General features: G+C 37.0%; 1 pseudogene; it reads right to left on the reverse strand.

Annotated features, from left to right (window-relative positions):
- Positions 1–592: 592 nt before the first annotated feature.
- On the reverse strand, positions 593–1,238 carry LOC150004881 (high mobility group protein B2 pseudogene; annotated as a pseudogene).
- Positions 1,239–10,745: the final 9,507 nt, after the last annotated feature.

Below are 10,745 nucleotides of genomic sequence, written 5' to 3' on the forward strand. Positions count from 1 at the left end.
CCAAAAAATAAAGGAAAAAAGAAAGAAAAAAAATGTAAAATGTATCTTACTTTTTAATTTAACATATTGTAAGCTTCCCCCATTTTCTGTAGGATAGATGTGTTTTGGTTCCCTGTACCATTCCTTGACTGTTGTTTGTGTAAGTTTCTGTTTCTTCATTATTACAAGTAATGTTGCCATAAGGAACTCTGGTACAGGTTTTCCCATGTGTAAGATTATTACTATTATTTTTAAATACACATAATTTTATTACAAAATTTAAAAAGATGCAACATTATAAAAAAATCCAAATTTACTATTGATAGTAATTCCTATGAGTTTGCTGTGCTACCATACACAAGTCAAGAACTTAAAGAAACCATTAACTATTTACAAACATTTAACATCTGAAGCCTTAAAAGCTAACTGTATTTAGTAGACCCTCAAAAACCTACAACCTCCATTTTGAAAAAAGTATTTTCTCTACAAAGAATTTTATCAGCTATACAAAAACCTGTATAGTTTTTATATACTGAAGCTAATATTTAGCTACACTTGAATATATACTCTTAATAAAACAATTGCCTGAGCACACACACATACTCCACACACATCATTGCAGGATAGACTTTTTTCCTTCATCTTTGTTCTCTTCCTTGTCCTCCTCATCTTCCTCTTCTTCCTCCTCCTCATATTCTGGTTCATTCTTCTTCTTTGAGCTCATTGACCTGCTAGGGCCCTTCTTTCCAACTTCACTTCTGCCTTTGGCATGGTATGCAGCAATATCCTTTTTATATTTCTCCTTTAGATTAGCTGGTTTTTGTTCATATGGTTGCTTATCTTTGACTGACTGTTCAGACGATGTTTCACCCATATTTTTTTACAGTATTCCCAATGGGTAAAGCAGGGTGTTCACGTTTGATCTCTGGGAGATATTCAGAGCAAAACAGGAAGAAAGCATATAGAGGCCTTTTAGGAGCACTGGGATCATTTTTTGTTTCTTCCTTATCACCTTTGGGAGGAACATAATTTTTCATCTCCCTGTCATAGAGAGACTTGTCACTCTTTGCCATATCTTTGAACTCTGACTTTTCCTTTGCAGACATGATCGTCCATCTCTTTGAACAGTTCTTGGAAATTTTGGAGAAGTTGACGTAAGAGTCTGGGTGTTTCTTTTTGTACTCTTCCTGGCAGGTTTGCATGAAGAGGGTATATGAGGACATTTTGCCCCTCAGCTTGTTGAAGTATCGTTTAGCCATGGTGACAGATGGCAATTATCTGGTGGTACGTTTTACTCAAGTCCCAAGGTGGGGCTGCTTCCATCACTGGGCTCCAGCATGAACTGGCTTATGCTAACCCAATCCTGAAGTTGTTCATGATTATTTTTTATCACCTTTATTTATTTCTTCAAGTGGCTTATGGCATCATAAAATGTATTTCTCACTCTTCAGAACTTGTCTAAGAAATGGCATTCATATGGAGGCCAGGTGCACTTGCTGGTCTCTCTGCTTAGAAGGCTGTTCACCTAAATCATAGCTAGGCCAACAGATTATGGAGCCTGGCTCAGATGTCTCTTCCTCAGTGTTCTCTCTGAACATTTGTTATAGGTAGAATTAGGATGTCCCTTCACCTCCTCCCAAAGTATGTTGAAGTTGTAATCTCCAGTACCTTTAAAAACATTGTTTTATTAATCATGTTATTACAGTTGTCCCAATTTTCCCTATATGCCCCTCTCCACCCAACAACCCCCACTCCCTCAGGCAATCCCCACTCCTTTGTTTATGTCCATGGATCATGCATATTGGTTCTTTGGATGCTCCCTTTCTTATACTGTATTTTACATCCCCATAGCTATTCTGTAAATACCTATTTGTACTCCGTAATCTCCCCAACTCTTCACCTATTTCTACACCCCCTCTCCTCTAGTAACTATCAAAACACTCTTCATATCCATGATTTTTTCTCCATTCTTCTTATTTGCTTAGTTTGTTTTTTAGATTCAATTGTTCATAGATATGTATTTATTGCCAGTTTATTGGTCATAGTTTTGTACTTTTTTCTTAAATGAGTCCCTTTAACATTTCATATAATAAGAGTTTGGTGATGAACTCCTTTAGCTTTTTCTTGTCTGGAAGCTCTTTATCTGTCTTTTGATTCTAAATTATATCTTTTCTGGGTAGAGCAATCTTGGTTATAGGTACCTGCTTTTCATCACTTTGAATATTTATTGCCAATCCCTTCTAGCCTGCAAAGTTTCTTTTGAGAAATCAGCTGACAGTCTTAAGGGAATTCCCTTGTAGGTAACTAATTTTTCTCTTGCTGCTTTTAAGATTCTCTCTTTATTTTAACCTTTGGCATTTTAATTATGATGTGTCTTGCTGTGGGCCCCTTTGCATCCAACTTGTTTGGGACTCTCTGTGCTTCCTGGACTTATATGTCTATTTCCTTCACCAAATTAGGGAAGTTTTCTTTCATTATTTTTTCAAATAGATTTCCAATTTTATGCTCTTTCTCTTCTCCTTCTGGCGCCCTTATGATGTGAATGTTGGAATGCTTGAAGTTGTCTCAAGAGGTTGCTTACACTATCCTTGTTCTTTTTCTTTTTTTGGCTTTTCTTTTCTTCTCATTGTTCTGATTGGTTATTTTTTACTTCCTATGTTCCAAATCATTGATTTGATTCTTGGCTTCATCCATTCTACTGTTTTTTCCCTGTAAATTACTCTTTATTTCAATTAGTGTATACTTCATGTCTGACTGGATCTTTTTTTATGCTGTTGAGGTCCTCACTAAGTTCCTTGAGCATCCCTATAACCAGTGTTTTGAACTCTGCATCTGATTAATTTTTAATATCCATTTTGTTTAGTTCTTTATCTGGAGTTTTGATCTGTTCTTTCATTTGGGCCATGTTTCCTGGTCTTCTCATATTTGGAAGCCTTCCTGTGTTTGTTTCTATGTATTATGAAAGCTGCTATGACTTCCTGTCTTAGTAGCATGGTATAATGTAGTAGGTGTCCTGTGGGGTCCAGTGGCACAGCCTCCACTACCACCCAAGCTGGGTACTCAAGGTATACCCTTTGTGTGGGCTGAGTACACCATTCTCTTATAGTTGAGCCTCAGTTGCTCAGTCCCCCTGGGCTGGGAGAACTAATATGGGGCTGGCCTCACTCCTGAGATATCCCTCCTGAATTTTTATCCACCATGTGTGGATGTGGGACCAGCCCATTCCATATCCCCACCCCTCCTATCAGTCTGAATGGATGTGGTTTCTTTAATTCTGTAGTTGTCAGACTTTCATTCAGCCTAATTTCTGATGGTTCTGAGTGATGGTTCTATATTTTAGTTGTAATTTTGATGAGGTTGTGTGAGGAGGCAAGCTGTGTTTTTCTGTGCTGCCATCTTGACTGGAATTCTCCAGTACCTTTGAATGTAACTTGATTTGGAAATAAGTTCTTCATGGAAGTAATCAAGATGAATTCATTAGGGTTGTCCCTAATACAGTGACTGGTGTCCTTATTAGGCAAAGGGAAAAGGAATATGGGCACTGAGACACAGAGGAAAGAGAGACATGTGAAGATGGATTCAGAGATTGGTGTTATACTCTCACAGAATACCCAAACCAAGTAATGCTTGAGGCTGCCAATCATTGAGAGAGACAGGGAAGATTAACCCCTAGGGGCTGTAGAGGGGGCCTGTATAGCCCTACTCCATACCTTTATTTGGACCTCCAGCTTGCAGAACTGTGAAAGAAAAATGTCTATTGTTTTAGCACATCCAGGTTTTAGTGTTTTGTGATGGTAGACCTATAAACTAATACACCCTTCTTCTTGAAGTAGCGTTCATAACCTCCTTGTTCCATCATGTTGGTGAATACTGTACCTTCCTTTGAACTGTGAACAATGTTAATTTTTAAGTGGTAACTGTGTGTTTATGAAAGATGGATTCTGAAAACTTATTCAGTGCAGGACACTGTAGAGATTGGTGCCTTAGATTGAGGAGCTGAAGATGAATAGGGATGAAATTATATTCAGAGAAAGCATAGAAGAGCACTTTCTTATCTCTTACCTACTGGATCTTCTTGTATGACACAAATGTGTAGATGATTGAGACGTACACAGAGACCCTGGCCCTTTTTTCCTATACTTGATTTTGCTTCTAGTGTGGTAAAATAAGTACTAATCAGGTGTTTCCTGCTTATCTCATCCTCATTTAATTCCTAATTTCTACCCAGAGAATAATCTCCTTGAAGTTTATGTTCTCACAGGTAGAACTGAATTGCCATCTGTAGAAATGGGAATGGAGGTGGGCATCAGGTGTTACCATCAAACTTCAAAGAAGATTCTAGCCAAAGAATAAGACATAAATATTTTGTTGCATTCTTTAAGCAATTTTTTCTCTCCCTGTGAGATATGGGAAGGGGAACTAATAAGAGAGGGTGGGAACACTATGGAGAGCCTGTCCTTTCCCCTCCTCACCAAGAGTTCAGATGTGTCAAAATTAATACCAGGAAGCTGCACAGAAGTTTGGGTACACAGAGTTATCCTCCTTCTTGAAAACCTCTGACCACCAGTAGTCAAGTTGCATTGGTCCCATAGGAAGTGACAGTCTTCCCAGTTTCCCATTTTAGTCATCTTAGTATAATCCCCTTTCTCATGCTTGCCAAATTAAGGATGGCATAAAGAGAAAGCCTGGTTGCTGACCAAGATGAGAATATGACGACTCTCTTGGATATTGCCAATTGAGCTAAAATATTAGTGGAAACCACCATTGATATTATATTAGCTTTAACATATTTCCTTAATTAGAGCTATAAAATATATACCAACATGCACAAGTAAGTGTTAATCATCTAGTAGTAATACCTGCCTCATAGTAGTTGCTCTGTAAGTATTTTTCAGATGCATGAATTGGTAAAGTCTGTGGTCATTAATATTCTTGGGATTTGTTATATTCTTGGATGATCTAAAAATAGGGATTGATTTTGTGCTGATACAATTCACTATGGAACTCATTCCACTTGATAACAAATGGTGTGCATTTAAAAGACTACTTTCCAGGGGAAAGAGGTGAATAGAGGGGTATCACAAAGCCAACTGGACAGCTAGGAGTGAGCCTGTGGTCTTTAGTTCTGTAGTCCTTTCAGGTGAGCCAATGTGAGAAACAAGGCACATTCTTACAAGTCATTCTCTATGGAGAAGCTAAAGTCACAATTAAGAAATATGTCAGATTATGTCCCTCCCTGGTTAAAACCTCTACATGCTCTGTCTCCCACCTAATTCTCCATTCTCATTTCTTTTTTTTTTTATTTTTAGGTTACATTGATTTTATTTATTTATTTTTTTATTTTTTGGTTTTTCAATTACAGTTGTCCCATTTTTTCCTCATTGCTCCCCCCACCAGCTGACCCCTTCTCCCACAAACATATCCCTCCCCGTTGTCCATGTCCATGAGTCACTTATACACGTTCCTTGACTAAAACCTTCCCTTACTTATCCCTCTTCTTTCCCCCACACCCCTCTATTGACTGCTGTTCTGCTCCTTGTCCTATTTAGTTCATTTGTTTATATTGTTCTTTAGTTTCCTGTATTAGGTGATATCATATGGCATTTTTCTTTCTTTGCCTGGCTTATTTAACTAAGCATAATTCTCTCTAGTTCCATCCATGTTGTAGCAAATGGCAGGAGTTCCTTCTTTCTTTCTGCTACATAGTATTCCACTGTGTGTACCACAGTTTTTTGATCCACTCACCTACAGATGGGCATTTAGGCTGTTTCCAGCACTTAGCTATTGTAAACAGTGCTGCTATGAACATAGGGGTGTATAAGTTCTTTTGAATTAGGGTTTTAGGATTTTTCGGGTATAGTCCTGGCAGTGAAATTGCTGGTTTAAAAGGCAGTTCCATTTTTAGTTTTTTGGGGTAATTCCATATTGTTTTCCATAGTGGCTGCACCAGTCTGCATTCCCACCAACAGTGCAGTAGGGTACCCATTTCTCCACATCCTCGCCAGCATTTTTTGTTTGTTGATTTGTTGATGATGGCCATTCTGACTGGTGTAAAGTGGTATCTCTTTGTAGTATTTATTTGCATCTCTCTGATGGCTAATGATGTAGAGCATTTTTTCATGTGTCTATGGACCTTCTGTATGTCCTCTTCGGAGAAGTGTTGTTCAGGTCCTTAGTCCATTTTTTAATTGGGTTGTCTGTTTTCTTGATGTTGAGTCATATAAGCTATTTATATATCTTGGAGATCAGTTCCCTGTCTGTGATATCATTGGCAAATATGTTTTCCCATATGGTTGGTTTCCTTTTCATCTTGCTGATGTTTTCTTTTGCTGAGCAGAAACTCTTTAGTTTGATATAGTCCCATTTGTTTATTTTTTCCTTTATTTCTCTTGCCTTGGGAGATGTATCCGTGAAGATATTGTTACGTGGGATATCTGAAATTTTCCTGCCTATGTTTTCCTCTAGGACTTTTATGGTGTCACGGCTTACATTTAAGTCTTTGATCCATCTTGAGTTTATTCTCGTGTGTGGTGTAAGTTGGTGGTCTAGTTTCATTTCTTTGCATGTCCCTGTCCAGTTCTCCCAACACCATTTGTTAAAGAGGCTCTTCTCACTCCATTTTATGTTCCTTCCTCCTTTATCAAATAATAGTTGACCATAGAGGCCTGGGTTTATTTCTGGGCTCTCTATTCTGTTCCACAGATCTATATGTCTGTGCTTATGCCAATACCAGACTGTTTTGATCACAGTGGCTTTGTAGTATAGTTTGATGTCTGGTATCGTGATTCCTCCTGCTGTGTTATTCTGTCTCAAGATTGCTTTTGCTCTTCGGGGTCTTTTATGGTTCCATATAAATGTTTTGAGTATTTGTTCTAGGTCAGTGAAATATGTCATTGGTATTTTAATAGGGATTGCATTGAATCTGTAAATTGCTTTGGGTAGTATAGCCATTTTGATGATGTTGATTCTTCCCATCCAAGAACATGGTATATGCTTCCATTTATTTGTATCTTCCTTATTTCTTTCTTCAATGTTGCATAATTTTCAGAGTACAGGTCTTTTATCTTTTTGGTTAAGTTTATTCCTAGGTACTTTATTTTTCTAGTTGCTATAGTAAATGGTATTTTCTTTTTTGTCTCTGTCTCTGATATTTTATTGTTGGTGTACAGAAATGCCTTAGATTTCTGTATATTTATTTTGTACCCTGCTATTTTGCCAAATTCACTTATTATATCGAGTAGTCTTTTAGTGGGGTTTATAGGGTTTTATATGTATACTATCATGTCATCTGCATATAATGATAGTTTTACTTCTTCTCTCCCAATTTGGGTGCCTTTTATTTCTTTTTCTTGTCTGATTGCTGTGGCTAGGACTTCCAACACTATGTTGAATAGGAGTGGAGAGAGTGGAGAGCCTTGTCTAGTTCCTGATTTCAGGGAGAATGCTTTCAGTTTTTGTCCATTGAGTATGATGTTGGCCTCAGGCTTCTCATATATAGCCTTAATTATGTTAAGGTATGCTCCCTGTGTTCCCATTTTGTTGAGTGTTTTCATCATAAATGGGTGTTGTACTTTATCAAATGCTTTTTCTGCATCTATTGATATGATCATGTCGTTTTTGTCTTTCATTTTGTTTAGGTGATGTATTATATTTATTGATTTGTGAATATTAAACCATCCTTGCATCCCTGGAATGAATCCCACTTGATCATGGTGTGTAATCTCTTTGAAGTATTGCTGGATCCTGTTTGCCAATGTGTTCATCAGTGATATTGGCCTGTAGTTTTCCTTCTTTGTTGTGTCTTGACCTGGTTTTGGGATTAGGGTAATACTGGCTTCCTAGAAAATGTCTGGAATTTTTCCCTCTTCTTGGATTTTTTGGAATAGTTTGATGAGGATAGGAGTTAGTTTTTTCCTAAATGTTTTGTAAAATTCGCCTGTGAAGCCATCTGGTCCAGGGCTTTTGTGTGCCTGGAGATTTTTGATTACTGTTTCAATTTCCTTCTTTGTTATTGGTCTGTTGAGACTTTTTACTTCTTGATTCAGTTTTGGAAGGTTATATGTTTCTAGAAATTTGACCATGTCTTCTAGGTTGTCAAATTTCTTGTGATACAGTTGTTTGTAGTAATTTGTTGCAATCCTTTGTATTTCTGTGGTATCAGTCATGATTTCTCCTTTTTTATTTCTGATTTTGTTTATTTGGATCTTCTCTCTCTTTTTTCTTGATGAGTCTCACTAAAGGCTTGTTGATTTTGTTTGTTTTTTCAAAGAACCAGCTCCTAGTTTTGTTGATGTTTTGAATAGTTTGTTTGGTCTCTATGTCATTTAATTCTGCTCTGATCTTGATGATTTCCTTCCTTCTTCTTGCATTACGGTTTGTTTGTTGTTGTAGTTCTTATAGCTTCAGGGTTAGATTTTTTATTTGAGCTTCTTCTATCCTTTTCAGATATGCCTGTATTGCTATGAACTTCCCTCTTAGGACTGCTTTTGCTGTGTCCCACAGGTTTTGAGCTGTTGTGTGTTCATTGTCATTAGTTTCTAGAAATTTCTTGATTTCCTCTTTAATGTCATTGTTAACCCATTCATTGTTTAATAGCATGTTATTCATTCTCCATGAGTTTGAATGTCTCTGATTTTTTTCTGTGAGGCTGATTTTTAGTTTCAAAGCATTGTGATCTGAAAAGGTGCTTGATATGATTTCAATTTTCTTGAATTTGTTGAGACTTGTTTTGTGTCCTACCATGTGGTCTATCTTTGAAAATCTCCCATGTGCACTTGAAAATAATGTATATTTTGCTTCTTTGAGGTAAATAGTTCTATATATACCAGTTAAGTCCATGTGGTTTAGTGCGTTGTTCAATGCCTGTATATTCTTGGTGTGTCTTTGCTTTGAATATCTGTCTACTGTTGATAATGAAGTGTTAAAGTCCCCTACTATGAGTGTGTTGCTGTTAGTATCCTTCTTGTGGTCTTCTAGTATTTTCCTTATGTATTTGGGTGCTCCTATGTTGGATGAATATATGTTTATCAATGTTATATCTTCTTGATGGATTGTTCCCTTAAGTATTATGAAATGTCCTTCTTTGTCTCTTTTTGTTGCCATTGCTTTGAAATCCGTTTTGTCTGATATGAGGATTGCTATGCCAGCTTTTTTTTCATGTCTGTTTGCTTGGAATACTGTTTTATATCCCTTTACTTTCAATCTGTGTAGATATTTTGTTTTCACGTGTGTTTCTTGTAGACAGCAAATATGTGGGTCCTGTTTTCTTATCCATTCCGTTACCCTATGTCTTTTAATTGGAGCATTTAATCCATTTACATTTAAGGTTATTATTGACATGTATTTATTCATTTCCCTTTGTACCTCTGTTCCTCTACTCTTTTTCTCTTCCTTTTTCTTAGAACATTCCCTTTAGCATCTTTGCAATACTGGTTTGGTGGAGATGTATTCTTTTAGTCTTCCTTTGTCTGGGAAACTCTTTATTTCACCTTTCATTTTGAATGAGAGCCTTGCTGGTTAGAGCATTCTTGGTTGTAGGCCTTTGTTTTTCATTGCTTGAAATATTTTTGACCATTCCCTTCTGGCTTGTAGTGTTTCTGTTGAGAAATCAGTCAATAGCCTTATCGGAGCTCCCTTATATGTTATTTGCTGTTTTTTTTCTTGCTGCTTTTAGTATTCTCTCTTTGTCTTTGAATGTTGCCATTTTAACTATGATGTGCCTTGCAGTGGGTTTTTTTGGGTTCCTCTTCATTGGGACTTTCTGTACTTCTTGAACTTGCATAATTTTTCTCTCATCGGGTGGGAAAATTTTCTGTCATTACTTCTCCTATCAGTTTTTCTATTTCTTGTTCTTCTTATTCTCTCTCTTTATTCCAGTCATCCTGATATTATTTTTCTCATGTTATCCTGTAATTCCCTTAAATCTTGTTCATGTTTTTTCAATCTTTTTCATTTTGTTGTATTGTCTGAGTTTTTTTCTACATTGTCTTCTAACTCACTAATCCTATCCTCTGCTTCGTTTAGCCTGCTTTTGATTGATTCTACTGTGTTTTTTAGTTCAGAGATTGTATTGTCCATTTCTTCCTGGTTCTTGTTAATAGTTTCTATGTCCTTTTTTATGCTGGTGTAGTTCTCCATAAGTTCCCTGTAATTTTCTTGGAGCTGTTGGTAACTTCTTTGGAGGTTGTCGTAGTTGTTTTTGAGGTTGTCGAGTATATTGAGCTTCTTCACCACCACTGTTTTGAATTCTATGTCTGACATTTTGGCTATGTCTATTCCATCTACCTCTTTTTCTGGGGATCCCTCTTTTCTTTTTATTGAGAGGTTGTTTCTGCATCCTACCATGTTGGATTCTTCTTGTTTGTTTTTGTTTTTTGGATTTGTCTGCTTTGACTTCCCACCTTTGTGGTATGAGATTCTTTATAGGAGATCTGGGGGTTTCAGTGGTGCAGTCTCTTTGATCTCCTGAGCCTGATGTTCTTGGGGCACCCTTTATGTTGTTTGTTTATGCTGTCTGGTTATATTTCAGATGCTCTTTGTTAGGATCTTTCTTCTGGCTAGTTGATTGAGAGTCACTCTATCCACTCTGTCTTGAGTTCTTTTGTGCAGATGCTGTTAAAGACATAAACACACAGCCGAGTCCGGAAACCCACAGCCTCAAAAATATCCCCCACCCTCTATCCCGCTATAGTCAGCAAATGAGCCAGTATTAATATAAATGTAGAGAGGTTAGGGCTTTTATACTCTAGGAAGAATAGATAAGAGTT

This window comes from Furipterus horrens, unplaced genomic scaffold, assembly GCF_987537825.1.
Source record: "Furipterus horrens unplaced genomic scaffold, mFurHor1.1.pri manual_scaffold_7, whole genome shotgun sequence".
Classification (NCBI taxonomy): domain Eukaryota; kingdom Metazoa; phylum Chordata; class Mammalia; order Chiroptera; family Furipteridae; genus Furipterus; species Furipterus horrens.